This window comes from Ranitomeya variabilis, chromosome 8, assembly GCF_051348905.1.
Source record: "Ranitomeya variabilis isolate aRanVar5 chromosome 8, aRanVar5.hap1, whole genome shotgun sequence".
Lineage (NCBI taxonomy): Eukaryota > Metazoa > Chordata > Amphibia > Anura > Dendrobatidae > Ranitomeya > Ranitomeya variabilis.
Window position 1 is genome coordinate 30,623,547 of NC_135239.1, and position 18,305 is coordinate 30,641,851.

At 39.9% G+C, this 18,305-nt stretch overlaps 1 protein-coding gene across 1 annotated transcript in view; it reads right to left on the bottom strand.

The window, feature by feature from the left end:
• The window catches only part of TRABD2B (TraB domain containing 2B), a 286,777-nt gene that overhangs the window by 135,202 nt on the left and 133,270 nt on the right, over window positions 1-18,305 (bottom strand). The gene's annotated exons all lie outside the window — the stretch shown is intronic.

Genomic DNA, 18,305 nt, shown 5'->3' on the forward strand with positions numbered 1-18,305 from the left:
GTGGGCGTGGGGGGGCACTTCAGTATTTCCAGCCATGGCCGATGATATTGCAGCATCGGCCATGGCTGGATTGTAATATTTCACCAGTTTTTTAGGTGAAATATTACAAATCGCTCTGATTGGCAGTTTCACTTTCAACAGCCAATCAGAGCGATCGTAGCCACGGGGGGGTGAAGCCACCCCCCCTGGGCTGAAGTACCACTCCCCCTCTCCCTGCAGATCGGGTAAAATAGGAGTTAACCCTTTCACCCGATCTGCAGGGACGCGATCATTCCATGACGCCACATAGGCGTCATGGGTCGGATTGGCACGGGTTTTCATGACGCCTACGTGGCGTCATGGGTCGGGAAGGGGTTAAATAATCCCTATTCTTCCGAACGGTCAGATCCCCCACTAATCGATATGTTCACACCTTTCCAATTGACAAAAGAGAAAACCCCTTTAAACAGACTGGACAAAAAAAATTGATTAAAAGAAAAATGTTACCTTTTATTTCATTCCTGCATTCCACCCCATAAAATCTTTACATAGGCCTTGCCGTTTGGGACAACAGTCAATATGTACAAAAAACTTTTTGCCCTATTTATATTTTTATTAAAAAAATACATATATCCATCCTTACTTTTCCTCTTGGTTCGATATATCCTGTGTAAGATGACCATCTTTAAAAAAATAAAACATTGGTTTTGCCATAGGCTCTAGGGAGATGTTTACGCTATATGTGTCCATATGAGGCCGCCCAGTGATCGCGATGTGCCTTGCAGCCTGTGGAGGATTTTTGCTAACATGTATTACGAAATTCGTAAAAAATTAACCTTAAGAGCATATTAATATTTTTGTGTCTGAAAAGGGTTAACGTGATCAGTCTTTTAAATGCTTTCAAAACTTTTCTTTTGACTTTCTTTCCTTAGTTCCTTACTTTAAATCCACCATGTGTCCATATTATGTTTTATGCAGATGACGTTCATCCTAGTTATCATACAACCGAGATCTGATATGTTGGAGAGAGAGTTAGGATAGTAGCCTTAAAATGTATCCCTATAAATAACAGGATTTTGTGGCTTTTTAGACTTTCTAGCATTGATGGAAGAACTTCATAGACTTTATACATTCTTTTTTTGTAAGATTCAGCGCCATAAATTGCATTCCAGCCACTCCTATGTTGGAACGTGTTAAAATTCAAAGCATTTTCCTCCGACACCCATGTTATACACCGGTCGGTGCTATGCGCTGCCATTGAAAGAGCTTTTAAAGTGGACAAGGAGAATAAATGCAGACATTAACGGCGCACAATAACCACCAATTTACATTGACTTTCTGCAAAACTGTCAAAACATTGAGGACAGAGCGGCGTGCAGACCTGGGCAATCAGTCTCTGCCTGCATTGTTTGATGTAAGAGGACATTTCTTTATGTTCCATAAAACAAACCCTAATTATGATTGATGGAGCCATGTAGAGACCAGCTCGCCGCTCAGCCGGGAAGGACTGAATGTTAAAGGTAGCCATTCACTCTGCCTAAACATCTGACAAAGAATGATCACAATCAGCACTCATTATACCATATATAGTGCAGGCGGCTTAAATATAGCATTACTCATGTTGCTTTGTGTGTTCCTTGCGGCCAATAGCCCCTTTAGTGCCAGATATTTTCCAGCAGAAATATTACTTCTATGCATTTTATTTTTATTTCCGCTGACTTGTGCACTGATTTAAAAAATAAAGACCCCAATTCATTAATTGAGTGTTTTTTAAGTCACTTTCCTTTCTTATCTTGGGGCATTAGTTGCCATTTTTGGCACCAAATTTTTCAAAATTTGATGCAAAGTCAAAAATGGTCTTTGTTTTGTCTTCAACTGTTTTTGTAACTTTTTGTCTTAGGTTTTGCAGAATGGGGCAAAAATGTGCCAAAATAATGGCATACTCAAAAAACTCCCCAGGGACTGGCGTTAAATTATGCCAAATTTTGCAACTTTTTAAAAAGTCGTAATTGATGAATCAGGAGACAACATCTGGAATTGCTAAACTCCACCTCTAAACAAAAACAAACAAACAAACAGGCAAACCCGTATAAAGTAGAATTTAAAAAAAGGTACAAATAGGATAATGACTTAAGTACAAATAAAAAATAAGGCGCAAAACACACAAAACAGGCATAAAGGCAATGATAAATTAGGGCCAAATTGTAAGACTCAAATCATAAAATTGAAATTCTTTCAATCAAGAGAAATTCTAAGTCGTATGTTACAAGCAGCAGAATACCACTGAGATTTTACGTGTTTTGCAATGTATGTGATTATGAAAAGCAATTCTATTTTAAAGCAGAGAATCCAAACTGTTGTACTCCAGGTGTTGCAAAAATACAACTCCCAGTATGATCTCCAGAGAAACTGGAGGCCTTTCTACAGGATGGGTGATGAATGCATGATCCCTGAGGTTCCAACCACTGGGACCCTTATCACGGTCACAAGAATGGGATTCCAAAGTTCCCAACATGCATAGTTGCAAACATTTAAGTCTCACCCTTATCCCTGACCCTGCCTTTCCTGGGAACTTCCCAGGAATCCTCCAGCCTTCCATCGAATGCCCCTAACCACCCTAAGCTTTACATAAATCCTACCCCTTTTCGGCCCAGGTGTTTCAGTAAATTTAGGACAGTTGCAAATACTCTTGTGAATGGAGTCGTTGTTAACATGAGCGACTATTTCCCCATTCACTTGTATGCAACTGATGGAATGGTTTTTACCATTAGTCCCATGATCACGCATGTGCACTATTACTTCATTCACCCAGGGGACTTTTGGACGCCATTTAATGGGAAGAGAAGACAGTGGACACATTTGCATCGGGTATGTGGTAGGTGGCCTAGGATCACATTGGCCAAACCCTCCAATATCTAATGTGTAAAGGAGACCTGTAAAAGTTACTGTCAAAGGAAATTTCAATCTGGAATGTCAAATTTTGGACTGCAGAGCATATTGTCTCCTGGAAATAAGCTGCCACCAGATATGTCTGGCAATGGCTTTCTCACAGAGAACACAGGAGCGCTCGCCTACTGAGGGCTCCTGTGTATGGGAGCATTGTTCAGTCAACAGTCAACTAATGTGTACGGCTAGCTTAATGATTCATTCTTAGAAAGTGCAAGCTTAGACTAGACGGTCTTTAAATGCGCCAGTTTCATTATATTGGTTAATGCTGTTTTTTAGACTGTTGAGTCTAGGTTTACACCACCTACCAGTTGGTTTAATTTGTATCCAATTTTGCTGCATTGTTTCTTGCGCGTTAGTCTAGGGCCCTCTTGTTGGACTATAAGCAGAAGATGTCTAAAACATATAGTAGATATTGTTTAAGTTAAGAACGACTTTCCACCCAACCTGTGGTAAGACTTCTTTCCTCGTTACACATGGTCCCTCCACTGGTTTAACACTGCCCAGAAAACACAGTTGTAATCACTAACAATGACCATGTGGTCCATAACCTGTCTCCTCCATACATCTTCGACCTAATATCCTTCTAACTCCTTTCACGTAATCTCTGATCCTCACAAGACTCTCCTGTGTCCTGCTCCCCCTGTAGGTTGGAACTTGCTACCCCAACTGACCTTCGAAGCCTACAAAAGAAACCTGAAAAGCCATCTCTTTAAGAAAGCCTACAACCTGCTGATACAACAGTTTTTTGTTGCAAATTTCACCAGAATGCTGCATTTAGCATCCTACAACCTCCTGCTCTGTGGCCTCCCCTCTAACACTCTCGCACCCCTCTAATCTATTCTAAACTCTGCTGCCCGACTAATCCACCTGTCCCCCCACTCTTCCCCGGCCTCTCCCCTCTGTCAATCCCTTCACTGGCTCCCCATTGCCCAGAGACTCCAGTACAAAACCCTAACCATGACATTCAAAGCCATCCACAACCTGTCTCCTCCATACATCTGTGACCTCGTCTCCCGGTACTTACCTACACGCAACCTCCAATCCTCACAAGATCTCCTTCTCTACTCCCCTCTTATCTCCTCTTCCCACAATTGTATACAAGATTTCTCTTGCGTATCACCCCTACTCTGGAACCCTCTACCACAACACATCAGACTCTCGCCTACCATCGAAACCTTCAAAAAGAGCCTGAAGACCCACCTCTTCCGACAAGCCTACAACCTGCAGTAACTAACCACCGATAGACCAAACCGCTGCATGACCAGCTCTACCCTCGCCTACTGTATTCTCACCCATCCCTTGTAGATTGTGAGCCTTTGCTGGCAGGGTCCTCTCTCCTCCTGTACCAGTTATGACTTGTATTGTTTAAGAATATTGTACTTGTTTTTATTATGCATACCCCTCCTCACATGTAAAGCGCCATGGAATAAATGGTGCTATAACAATAAATAATAATAATAATAATAATAATAATAATAATAAATCTTCTGCATTGTACCATGCTTGAATTATCGCTTCAAGAGAAGGTCATATGGACCATGATCGTGTGGGTGCCCTGCCTAACCTTTTGCCTTGAAGTCGCTTTTCTTGAACCTTTGGAATTTCTAGTATATAGGAGCTGGACTACATTCCAACCTCATCGTTGAGGATGAGGGTGAGTTCTTGATGGTGATATGGCCAATTCCTCCTGGATGCCCATTAAGGTAAGACAGATGATGATTCTGCCCCGCAGTGCAGCCTACAGTATTATAATCAGACTCCAGCTGTTTGACGCCTGTTGCATTAATCATCCTACCCTGCTGCAGCTCAATCCCCTTTCTGAAGGTTTGACATTGGCCATGATTCACTGCAGCAAGACAGCTGTTGTTACACTGATTTATTCAACCATTTGCCTCCTTAACGACCAGACACAGATCAGGAACTCAAGACACAGTCCAAGACAATTAGCAGGCCATTAACCACAGTCACAGCTTGAAGCTGCACTTAAGGACGGGGAGTCAGAACTGCGCAGAACTCCCTGAAGTGCTTCGGACTTCACATGCCAACTTTTCACTTTCATTGCTTAAAAAAATGACAAAAACGATGGCTGCTCTCATAAATTTTAAAACTTGGCCATCATTAATTTAACCGTACAAGACTGAGAAAAATCCTACCAATTAATCAGCCGATGTTTGAGGTAAGACTGCATGTAATCTGGGCTTACAAATGTCTGCGCTCACAGACCTACAGGAAAAAAGATTGGCAAAAATTCTCTCACTTCTTGAATTTGGGGCAATAATTAAATGGATTGTCTACTGTTCACATACCCTACTAAGTATTTTGATTTAATCGAGAGGATTCCACCTTCACAAGCCTGATTTAAAGACAAAGTTAGTCTCTCGAAGAACTCAGCATTTCTAAACGTTTGATGAGAACTGTGCAATGCTTCATTTTTCCTGTGGTGGTGCTGTAGGACATGGTCCTTTAATCACTTCAGCATCTTCGGGTTTAGCTTCCTATTTTTATGGAATTTTTCATTTTTGTGAAATTCGAATTGGCCAAAACATGAGGATTTGACCGAGAAATGGAGTTTCGCACCAAAGCTATTCTCTCTAGATTGAATGTTCTTTATTAGGTCCTTGGATCCCTCCAAACCCCAGAAACCGAAATGTCTTGGTTTCTCATCTGAGAATGGCAGTTAGGGTTTTACAGTTTAATTAAATTAGTAATATGTGTGAAAGTAAACAATGTCCGACCTCCAAAATGCACAGCCAATGTGTTAGGTAAACTATTCCCGACCAATTCAACTCCCCCCACTGTTTTTACATTTGCAATTCTATGTTTTTTCACGAACTCATGAACTTTTTTGTTCAGAATAGTCACTATTTTCTCAGACAAAAAAATCTTTTTCCACTAAATAATTTGATCAAATTGCCCTTTTTTTTCCAAAAAATGTTTTATGCTGTCACATATGTCTTGCATTGGTGGCCTAACACCTTGCATTTTTCATGCTTATATGGTGGAAGAAACGCTGAACTTTGGGATCCTGAACAAAGCAGCAAAAAAGCGCAGCATAAACACAGCAAGAAAAACAGCTAAAAAGTAAGCAAAACCTACTTTTTGTCTGCAGCTTTTATAGCCAAGAGATCGGGTTTTGGCTGCAGAAAAAAACATAGCCTTAAAATAGAAAAATGCAGACCTCTCCAAACATCCCCATCGCTACTACTGCTCCTGCCTGATGTGCAGTCCTCTTATCCTCTGTTTTACTGCATCATTGAGTACATTCTAGGCCGAAAATGTACGGCCGCGAGTAGGCCTGTAACATGTGCATTGAACCTGCTCACAGCAGGAACCTGACCCAGAATGAACTCCGGGCTGGAGATGGTGTGCAATGGAGGCTTGGAGGACTAGGGAGCAGCTAGCCACCATTTTGCTGAATTCGTGAGGAGCTAATTATTAAAAATCTTTTATCTCCAGAACGTGAATTTTTGCAAAATGTGAGTGGAATTCAATTTCCCCATCTCTAACAGAAATGCTGGAATTTTGCATTTAAAAACGCAACTGCATTTTTTTACATGCCTTAAAGGCTCCCAATAAAAGACTATATGGAAAAAAAATGCACTAAACAAAAGTGTAATTCAAAAGCGTCCTTATATGCAGTGGTCATGAGTTTCTATGAAATCACATCCACTTTGCTTGAACTATTAAATGCAGATTTTCTATTGAACAATAAAGCAGCATTAACGCTATGTAGGAATGTGGCCCCGTGGGAGCTTAATTTTGAGGGTCAAAGCCATGTAGCATAATTTTCTTGAGTCCTCCCATCCTGTTAATTTGGTAAAAATGCATCCGAAGATACAAGATCACAATGATCGTCTTCGGAGTGTACAAACACAAGGAGCTTTATTGTTGGCTTCTCAGGTCCATGTGGTCTTCTAGCAATCCAGAAGGTACGGGCTATAACTATGAGGGTCATACATTACAAAACTATATATATATAGAGAGAGAGAGAGAGAGATAGAAAAGAGACATCCACAGGTATCCAGGTGGATGACCCAGTGACCAAAGACATCTTTCCATAACTCAAAAAAAGGATGTCTATGGTTGCGACTGGACAATCATAATGAAATTTTCGCCCGGAAATTGTTTATGAGCATATGTAAGTTTTATTATTTGGATGGAAAGGTTTATAAGATCAATTCTCCTTTAAGAAACATTGTGTCATATGTGTATCAGATGGGAAATGATGCCACATTCTCCGGTACAGATCCCATTAAGGATCATGATCTCTACTGTTCGGAGCCTACCATATACATAGCTCCCTTTATACCAAATAAAACCAATATGTTACACACAGACAAGTAAGATCCAGCTGTATTTTTATCTTCATATATATAATATTTTTTCCATTGCATTCTTCCTGCAATGAATCCACATATAAAATACCTCGGCAGCTCTTCTGTACTAGTTATCAGATATTCTCCCATGCTTTGTTTTATCTCTCAACTGACAGAGAACATCCTGGATCATGAAGCCCAGGTCTCTGCATCTTTTAATGGAGGGAGAAAAAAAAACCCATTTGCTTCCAAATCAAACCCTTTTTATCACTCAAATGCATTTTTAAGGGATTTCAGCAAAGGATTAGTACAATATCCATAACCATGTCTGCATGCCATAAAGATTTCTCCTCCAGTCAGTTTGGTTATAGTCCAAAAATACATTTTTTATGTTTTTCATCTTGAGTTCATTTGTAATTTAGTTCTCTATTTAAAAAAAAAATGGTCAAAATTGCCAAGAAACAGATTTAAAGGGTTTGTCTAAGGCACAATGTGTATTTGGTGCAGCTATTCCAATCAAACTCCGCAGGATGTTACAGTACAAGCAACGTGAATGAGTTTTTAATTAGCCTAGTCCGCATCCTTCATTTTTGGGGGCTTTTGTTGAGTTTTTCAAACTTATTGCATCTCAATTTCTTTTGCGGAAATACATCAATTTGGTACTTGGTGTTCATTTTAATGGTGACCCAAATTCCTATAAGCATTGAGGGGTTTTTTTAGTGCATTTCCACAACAGAAAACGCACAGAAAACACAGGAATAAGTGTAAAGAATATGCACTGGTTTTAAATACAGAAACTCGGTTTAGAAATCTTTGCATAAAATCTGCACTAAATATGTTAGTGCAATGTGTCAACCTAGTCATAGAAGAGCAAGAACTAAGCATAGGTCCTACTAGGGTACATTACATCATGCAGGTGGTCCCCCACTGGGAACGTGCCTCTATGAGCCAGAATAAAGAGACTCCCTTCCATTAGGTCTATGACATCACGTGATTTAAAACAGACTAGCTGAATCCTTCAAAAGCTCTATGTAGAAACAGGAAGTTTTTATCCTCTTAATATATTGCAATCACCATATTATACAGCACTGTGTACTTACAATTGCTCACTTTGCCTTTCTACCCAGCTTATTCTTCTCTTTATTAGGTCTGTAACATCACATGATTAAAAATAGACCAGTTGAATCCTTCTTAACTTTATGTAGAAACTGAATATCTATTTTTCCTGCATGAGACATCATTAGAACTACAATCCTATTTCACTAATAAAATGAAACAAGGAGGAAAAATAAAACAAAGGCGGAGGAGCAGCTAAGTCAGGATTTGAAAGGAGGTGGAGCTGGGCTGAAAGAGACTTTTCAATTAAGTAGAATTGTAGTTCTAATGATGACTCATGCAGGAAAAATAGATATTCAGTTTCTACATAAAGTTAAGAAGGATTCAACTGGTCTATTTTTAATCATGTGATGTTACAGACCTGATGGAAAAGAGAAGAATTAGCTGGATAGAAAGGCAAAATGAGCAATTGTAAGTACACAGTGCTGTATAGTATGGTAATTGCAATATATCAAGAGTATAAAAACATTGATGGGAGTGCATGTTTAAAGAGTAAGTTGGATAGGTGATAAGCTTATGATCATTGGGGGTCAGACCTTTGGGACCACACCGATCCCCAGAAAGTGGGTCCACTGTTACCTGTGTGAAAAGAGTGCATGACCACTGCTCCATTTTCTATTACGGACATACGGGAGCATGATCATGCCTCCCATGTGCACTGAATGGAACAATGGTCACATATGCGCAATAGCCTTTCAATCATACGCCACCCTGATTCTCATGATGAGTGGGAGTCCAAGAGATTGGAATCCCACTGACGATACTTCCATCACCTATCCAATGGATGCATGTTTGGTATATCAACAGAAAGTGACATACATTTCTAATGGAGGCCAAACTTGGGAACCACCAGAAGACCCTTAACCTTTGTTCACCTAGATAAGGCTTAGCAAGTTACTGAAACAGATACCCTTCTTCAGTCTCACTAGGTGAAAACTGATTTCAGGAGACCCCCTTTTTCATAATAGGTTGGTGGTCCTTAGGTTAAACCTCTTATTGTCTATGGTGAGAAAGCCTTTCATTGTGTCAAGGGGAAAATAATGGTACCGATTTTCCCATTCATTCCTTATCTATGAGAAAGAACATACAACAGTGAAAAAGAAAGGCTCTCATCCAGGAGGACCATAGACAGCCCACTGATCTCAAAGAGCACTGTGCAATACTTAATTTCTCCAGTGGTGGCGCTGTAAGAAAAATTAATATTTCTCGACTCACAGATTAAAACAGATGAGTTTATCATCTGGTGGCTAGAGATGAGCCAATCAATCCACAGGACCCTTGTTTCAATGGCAGATCAGTCCATGGCCGCTGGGTGGTATCTATGCAAACAACCTCCTACCGGATGACATTCCCAACTCTTCTATTGATTACCCGGCCTGGCACAATGTCATCTTTGCAGTATGATGCACACAGAAAGTCTTGGAAGGACAGCTAATCAAAAGAAGAACTGGGGGTACGGTCAGGTAGGAGGTGACTCACAGGGCTCCCATCCAAACGCCATGGAATACTGACCTGGCCGCTAGAACCAGGAACCTGCAAATGGATTTACTCATCTCCACTGGTGGCACATCTAGAAAAAAAAATTGGCAAAACTAGACAATCCTTTTAAAAATAATTAATATTAATCTGTTTTAAGGCAAAAACACATTTTGCTCAATAACTCCTTCTCCGTGAAGTCTATGAAAAGAATTTACTAATGAGACACATAAAGAACAAAGCTTTCTAGAAGGACTGGATTTATTTCGAATGATGAAATTCCGGGTATTTTTCTATAACATTCCTCAAATCTGTGCTAATGTTTCACGAAATAATAAATGGGACAGTCTGTGATACTGCTGCCCGTTATAATGCGTTTAATAAATTAAACGCCCACTGTGTTCCAATTTGTTGTAAAATGGTTTCACATGTGGCATAGATTTTCGTGCAGGCATGTAGACTGACTTGCCCAGAAACGAATGTTGTTGGTTAAGGACATGTTAATCGGTAACATGAAAACAGAGGGCGCTGTAACTTCTGCCTCTACAGAATAGTCCGCAGGGATAGCAGGGCTTGATTATAGGCCACTGGTAGTAGTTTGGCCCTACCACCCTGGAGGCTCCCTGTGTAAGTTATTGCCCCATAATACAAAAAACAAAGTTCTATGAGTGCACGAGGGTGTATGATATGGACTCACATCGACTTTGAGCACCATCGGACATGGTATAATTGTATATGACTAATCCTTCACGTCTCCATATTCCAGACCATAAATACTCATCAACGTTGAAACTGCAACACCAAGAAGGAAAAGTCGTGGAATTATGGAAATCACTGGGACAAATGGATGCATTATTGATCTGGAAATGATGAACAAATGTAAACAAAATGTTCAAAACATCTTGATCTTTTCACCATCGTCATGGGCAGAAATCTCCACACTTGCACATGTTGCCTGCTATCAATGAGGTTATTAATACATATATGAGGAATGTTCTGCTCTGTTGAGTGCACTTGGACATGAAAATCATCAAGATCCACTGCTGACAACACCCTGTGTTGTTGACCAATGAAATCCCAGACATGCTCAATAGGAAAAAAATGTGTCGGTGCCGCAGACCATGGTAGAACGCTTAGGCCACACAGGATGGTCATAGTAGCATGAGCAACATACAGCCTGGCATTGTTGTGTTGAAAAACGGTTCCTAGGACTATTTGGAGAAATGACCATACCAATGGTTCCATGACCGAATCAATGTAATGCCGAGCTGTTACTGAACTGTACATTATGCCATCACACACCATAAGCCCAGGAGTAGGACCAGTATGACATTCCCTCTTGAAGGCCCCTTCATGGCATTTCCCCTTGGTATTCCCAATCTATGGTTACCATTGCGTCCAAGACAAATGCCAGACTCGTTCATTGAAGAGGATACACCTCCATTCCAGTCTGTATTGCTCCATTCCATCTTTTGGCCTGTAGACCAGGTGAGCAACACCATGAAGAGGCCTTCACAATGGAACGTCACACTGGCCCAACGCCCAGGAATGGATTATTGTGTGGCATTGTCCTAAAAAAGTCACTCCGGAAGCCAAAAGTTGTTATCCACTAGTTTTGAATGCTTCTCCTCCATAGATAAGATATTGAGGAACAAAGAGTCCTGTAACATTTTCACGGACTATGGAACATTTTGTTAACCACCTGTGTGGCTTGCAGGACCTTTTGTACTCGAATTTTGGAACCATTGACTAGCATGAAATCATGAAATTTCTTTTTCCAATAGAGAGCACCAATGGATACAAGGGAATAAAATTATTGCCTTTCTTCATAGATGAGGTATAATCAGTAAATGGATTTTTTTTAACACCTAAAGGTTAAAATGAATGCAAAAGTAATTCGAGGGTACACTATTGGAACAATAGAAAAATATTTTCTTGAGTTTGCAAAGTTTGGATAAGGGTCAACTCAATCCTCCCATAAACTTAATTCACAGGATGCCCTTGAGAAAGCATAAGGCGAAACATGCATCTAGGGGCAGCTATCCGTTTAGAGGTTGGGTATTAATTTTTATATTATTTATTAATATTCATTATTAATATAATATATTACTACATATTATATTTATTTATTTATTATTTTTTATTTATATTAGTTTTATCTTGTAGGCACTTTTTGGATATGGTACTGAATGTTTATATATTATTACCATTTACATAATTATGCAAAAATGTGTTAGTTTCTTGACTTATATGAAATACTTTATGGCAGACTCTTAGAAATGTAAATCCATGTTTTGATTATTCATCCATTTCAATGTCGTTTACTGTAGGTGTAATATATTTCTTTGATCTCATTTTGCTGTATATCTTTTTCAGTTGTTTCTAATAAAACTTATATTTTAAATCATATTACATGCTGTACATCGCTCAGATGGTTTATATATAGTACCACAGATGTAGCTTTAAAGAGTGCAGAGGTAGAAGTTGTAATCAAACCTGGAACCTGAGGAGGGACAGTAGTATTCTGCCGTATAAGAAGTCACTAGAATTATAAATCACACATGGTAGGTGAGTTTCCTATTAAATGGAATATGTCAGCAGGTTGTGCTATGTAATCTGACAGCAGGATGATGTAACGACAGAGCCCCTAATTCCAGTGATGTATCACTTAGCTTACTGGGTGCAGGAGTTGTGATAGAATCACAGTTTTAGTTGCTGCAGCTCTAGCAGTTCTCTAAATGCTGAGCTCTGTATGACTCCACCCACACCACTGATTGGCTACTTTCTGAGTACATTGTATATTTAGTGAAAGCTGGTAATCAGTGGTGGGGACAAGATTGGACTAGAAGGCATGAGACACCTAGTCCTTTAGTGATAATCTCCTGCTGATAAAGCACTGTCTTTATTGAAGCAGCAAATCACGGCGCTGTAAATGACACATCACTGGAATCAGAGTATCAGACCCTACATCATGCTACCCTCTGATTACATAGCCAAAAACTGCTGACAGATTCCCATTAAAGTCCTTACATATGGACCCAGGAACTTCAAGTTACGACTCGAATTGTATCATTTCTGCTTTCTTTAACGTGATGGGACTGCCATTGTTGCTTAACCCTTGTTCCAACCCTGCTTCAATTTTGCTACAAAGTGACAGAAGACCATAGATGATGACAAGATGATCTTTTCTTCCCTACAAGGCTATCATCCATCTTTAATAAATGGAGTGTGGCTGTCTCATTCTATCTCTTTATCACCATCGGGTCTTGACCATATGATTCTCATTTTGTCTTTCATTTACAGAGGATCATGGTATTGTCTCAGCCCGGCCCATAACATCTGCGTCTCAGATTCCCAAATTCTGCTTTCACTTTAAGTTGTCTTAAGAGTCAGAGAGCTTCTTAGACAAACCCTGACACTTTTATCACCGGAGATTACAGCATGTTTGATGAGAGATTCGACCATCATTAGTGTATTCCTTTTTTTCCCTTTTAAATTTTTTGCAATCGTATTTCATGAAAATGATCTTTGTGATGACATCTACTGCCATAGTTCAGCTCGAATATTATTTAGAATACCAAATTACTCCTTTCTAGTAATATTTTTCTTGATATCAGAGAATGTAATTGTTTTGTGTTATTGGCTGCCTATTAAAGTGGTTTTCTGGCTAAAAAAATTACACTTAAATGAGAGTAAAATAATAAATTATATATATTAATAATTATAGAGAAGAGCAAAAAGAGTCCAACTACCCTGGCCCACGTCCGGCTACCGTATGTCATCACTGGCAGTCATACCAGGGTAGTTTTTTCTTAGATCAGGGTATTGTTCACTTCTGCACCAGGAATTGTTTGTCCGGCATCCTTGGTGCTTCTCCCTTTTACTAGGAGGCCATGAAGTCGTGACGTTCAATGTCATGATGTTTATCACGCTAAGACATTTTGTAGCACCGCAATGGAAGTCATGCCACTACGACAAGACTCATGTTGTGATGTGGCAATGTTCTGAAAAGCAGATAAGGAAACTGTTTTTTGGTATTAGCTATTTCTTAAAGGTAAATGAGCTGTCCAGTTAAGAAAAAATTAGTCTTAAATGTGCGTAAAATAAATGCTTAAAATTACTAATCATAGAGATGAGCAAAAAAAAAATTCCAACTACTCTGGTCCGGTGCCCACTGGCAGCCAGATCAGGGTAGTGTTAACTTCTACTGCAATCCTGGGTGCCTGTGCCATTTACTAGGCTCCCATGTTGGAATAATATCATGATATCATGACAAGACACATGTCACATCGTCATGGGGTCCTAGTGAGTGCCAGGGGTGCCTAGGATGCTGTAGAAAGTAGTCTGACGCCATAACTAGGCTGCAAGTGACGGGATCTTGAGACACCATTTAGATGGATGTCTATATAGCACCAGTACTCACACCACAGACTTCATCAGATAGCTTAAACTCGACTGCAGAGGCATGTTAGAAGATCCCAGAAGAAGGTTATTCTCAGGCTAAATTCTTGTATTATGCACAATAGTAACAGCAGTAGCTACAAGAACTGCAGTAGGTACAAAGACAGAGATGTAGAGAGATGCACAGATATACAGGGATGTACAGAGATGCACTTTGATTGATGGCTGACAAACACTAACTGGGGAAGAAGGGAGGGTGTTACATGCATCAAAGTTGGACTACAGTTCGAGAGACAGGGCAAACTTCCAAAAGGGGCAAACCTAATTGCGTAGCAGAATAACAACAATAATACAATTAAAATACAATACTGTTTAATTCTCAAGTTGTGGGATATGATAAAAAGGATTTACAAGGCAGAAATGAACACTGGACACCAGACCAGGGCAGTCTGAATATTTTTGCTCATTTCTTATTTTTCTGTTATCACAGAATCCAATCTCCTCCAGTCTTGAGTCCTGGCAGCTAAACTTCTGTCTTGTACTGGACCCAGGAGAGTATATTCTGAGTTGGGCACTTGACCAGTGCTGTGTTTAAAGGGATCTGGTTAACCAATCATGTGACTAGCTAAGACAGCTCCCTTCCTGTCCCAACCAATGAATGGAACGAACTATCTAATAAAAGAGCCAATCAGCAGCCTCTTCATTTTGCACTGGTCCCTTGCAGGCACAGACAAGGCTAGGCCTGGAGCTGCCGAATCGGGGACTAGAAGGGATAACTTAAGATTGAGGCAGATGTTATAATAGAAACATATTAGTAGAACTATTTTATACACATTTAGGTATAATTTTGTTTGACTGAACAACCCTTTTAAAATGAGTGTACTCTTTTATCTTAATGCCTTTTTTAATTATCTGTTCAGACTTTAAGAAATAAATAGGAAAGGATTCAACAATTTAACCTATTTCTATTAACCAGAAAAATGTCTACTAAAAGGATTGTGTATTACATGGATGACTATTAGTCTCAATGAGAGCCCAATAATAATCATTTCAAAGCAGGAAACTAGTCATACATAAAGCCACTATCCCACAATGTGGAAATGAAGGGCCCCAGACAACCCCAAAATGAAGAGTAGCTACAAAATGCCACTGATGTCATGAAAGGTAATAATATAGAAAACACTCTCAAATATGACCACTATTCTAGGTAAAATACCTTATTGCAAAACATAGAATTGAATAACTTAAAGAAGGATAATAGTTTTTATCCTCCAAATATCTGTCTTATCCAAACCCATGTAGGGTCCAAGAATGTAAAAAAAATATCCGTCTTCCCTCCAGACCCAGATGATGATAGTTCTGTAATTGCCATGATATCTATAAGATGCAGCATTACAATGAATAACACCATCACAGATTTCAATGTTGTGCTACAAATGAATGAGTCAACTAAAGAGTTCGAGACTGTCAATCAGGAAAACAGTCTGGCCATTTATCACCACGGCAGATTGTAGCCTCAGGCTGGCTACACGACTATCCCAAGGTCACCGGCCGCAGACAGGAAGTTAAAGGCACGAATATGACAACAGATATGGAAGTGTTTTTCTAAATTCTCCTGCCAATTGAAGATGAAATGGCACTTTCCAAAAACTTTGACATGTAGAGACACAAAGCGTTGAGACTCCCACCCATTACTGAAAGAAGCAGAAATGCTGAGCTGAGAGCTACTCTCCTTCGAGATTGTAGACGGAATTACTAGAAAGTCTAGGAGTTTGTCTTCAGTCTCGGAGGATAGCTGAGTTGATCACTTCTGCTTCGTTAAAGCGATCAATAGAGGTGTCAACATCAAGGTTGGGTTTATTCTGACTCCACATATTCTATGTTTACAACATACCGTACAGTGACCATATAACGTAATGTGTTATTTCTGGAAAAGTTAGCTAATAACTAATACAACTTACATAACAGATCTCTTTAGTTATGACTCCAGTAATATTGGGCGCCACCCGGCACATAAAAATGGACCAAAAGGGTCATATTATATCCAATGATGAGTATATATTGAGAACTACACCATGCGGAGAGGGCGTATTGCTGAAGTGGTTGTCAACTACTGGACAACCCCTTGCTAATTAGCCATCAAAAATAAAAACATACCATCTGAACTTGTGCTGCTCCACAGCGCTCTCTGGACGCCCCCATCGGTTGTTGATTCCAGCTAACTGGTGGCAGAAGCAGCAGTGAGTTTGGAGGTGCGACACCAACCCAAGAGGTGAGTATCACTTTTTCATCACTATGAATAAGGGGGATGTCCTGTAATGGACAATACCCTTAAACTAGTGGTCTCCAACCTGTAGCTCTCCAGGATGCCATGAGTTGTGGTTTTACAACAAAGGTGTGACTGACCACTAGTCTGAACTATAAGTTTGCCCATATTAATTTAGAATAATAAAAATTTGCTTCAACACTGTATAACTTGGAGCTAGATGGTGGAATGTCAGCAGTATATTGCGCGGACATCCCCTGTAGGGCTTCTTTATATTGGGTAATGTGTAGTAAGCCACTGAGTGGCGAATGCCTCAGAGGGCTTAAGTGTAGAGAGTGTGTTAGTGCAGCGACTTATTTCGATAATCATTAGACTACCGGGCCATGCGCTGGGTTTTCCTTTGATTATAAACTAAGAATTGCTCTTAAGCCTTTCGTTATGATGAGAGGACTTATGTGCAAAGACTCGGGAAGTCCATATAATTGGGCTTTGTTGCTGCACATTCCTTCCAAATCTTTTCAGTCAAATCAACAATCCCGGCGCTCACGAGGGCCAACCAGAGGGACGGCGCTGTAATCCCATTATTTCCCTAGGCAAATGAGAGCCACGTGTGGAGCAACTGTGTTATAAGGGCATAAAGGGGAAAGGTAGAGCAAGTCGTCAGCAGAGGTTACTCATGTCAGCCCGATGTACCCTAACCATGGTGGCACACAAGGGACAGGTGTGTAGTCGGCAGAAGAGGATTGGGAAAAATATGTGAAAATAACCAGCTTTAAAATTCCATTCAGCTGTTTCTAAGTTACAAGAAAATCCGGGTGCCAGCCAACATGGCCACTATGCAGCTTATATATGTGGTCTCAGATCGTAATCTCAAATCTGACTAGTTATGGAGGGTTTTGGAGATAGGCTACTAGATTTAACAAAATGTGGGATTCAGATACTGGCAAAGACTTATTAGTGTCTAAATGGGAAGAGTTATTCTCATTAAATCATGGCATATCGTCATGGGGGTCCATCCTCCGGTATCCCCACTGATCCTGAGAAAGGAGGGACCTCAGCACTGTGCATTGCTTATCCTTCCCAGGATCAGTGGAGGTCCCCTAGGTTGGACCTGCACCATTCATAAAGTGATCACATAACTTAGCGGTCTACGGTTGGGATTTTTGTCTTGCTTCCTTCATTGGTGTTTTTTGAGTCAAATTTTTTTTTTAAATGCAGCACGCAGTTCATGAATTTTGCGCAAAATAAAATTAAGCTCTTTATTTACGCCTTTAAACGTTCCTTTTTTTTTTACAACAAAGTCGAATGTTCTGCAAAAAAATGTTGCAAAACTTCCACCAAAAATTCAGGCGTACATTAAATCACTGTATGGGGTAATGACTGGTGTGAAAACTCCAAATCCTGGACGTACTAGTGAGCATAAATAAAAAACAATAAAAACAGGAAAATAAATATAAAATAGAGTAAAAAAAAAAAAGAGTATGAATTAAAAGTAGAATAAGGTACAAGTGAAAAACAATCGAACACCAAAACTAGACCAAAAATGGCGCAAATGCAATAATGTATTGGATCTTTAGACTGATTGTCAATATTATAATGTTATACTGTGCATGCATTATATTATTATATTATTAATTCTTGTTATTGACTAGTGCCCGAAGGGTTGGACTCTCTTGGAGCTGATAGACTCTTATGCCCCATGCCAACAATGGAGCCCAGCAAAGTATCTCCATCTGAAGATGATTGTGTTCGACTCCACTCAGCCGGGTAATATCCCTCATGTGGTGACATCACTATTCCTC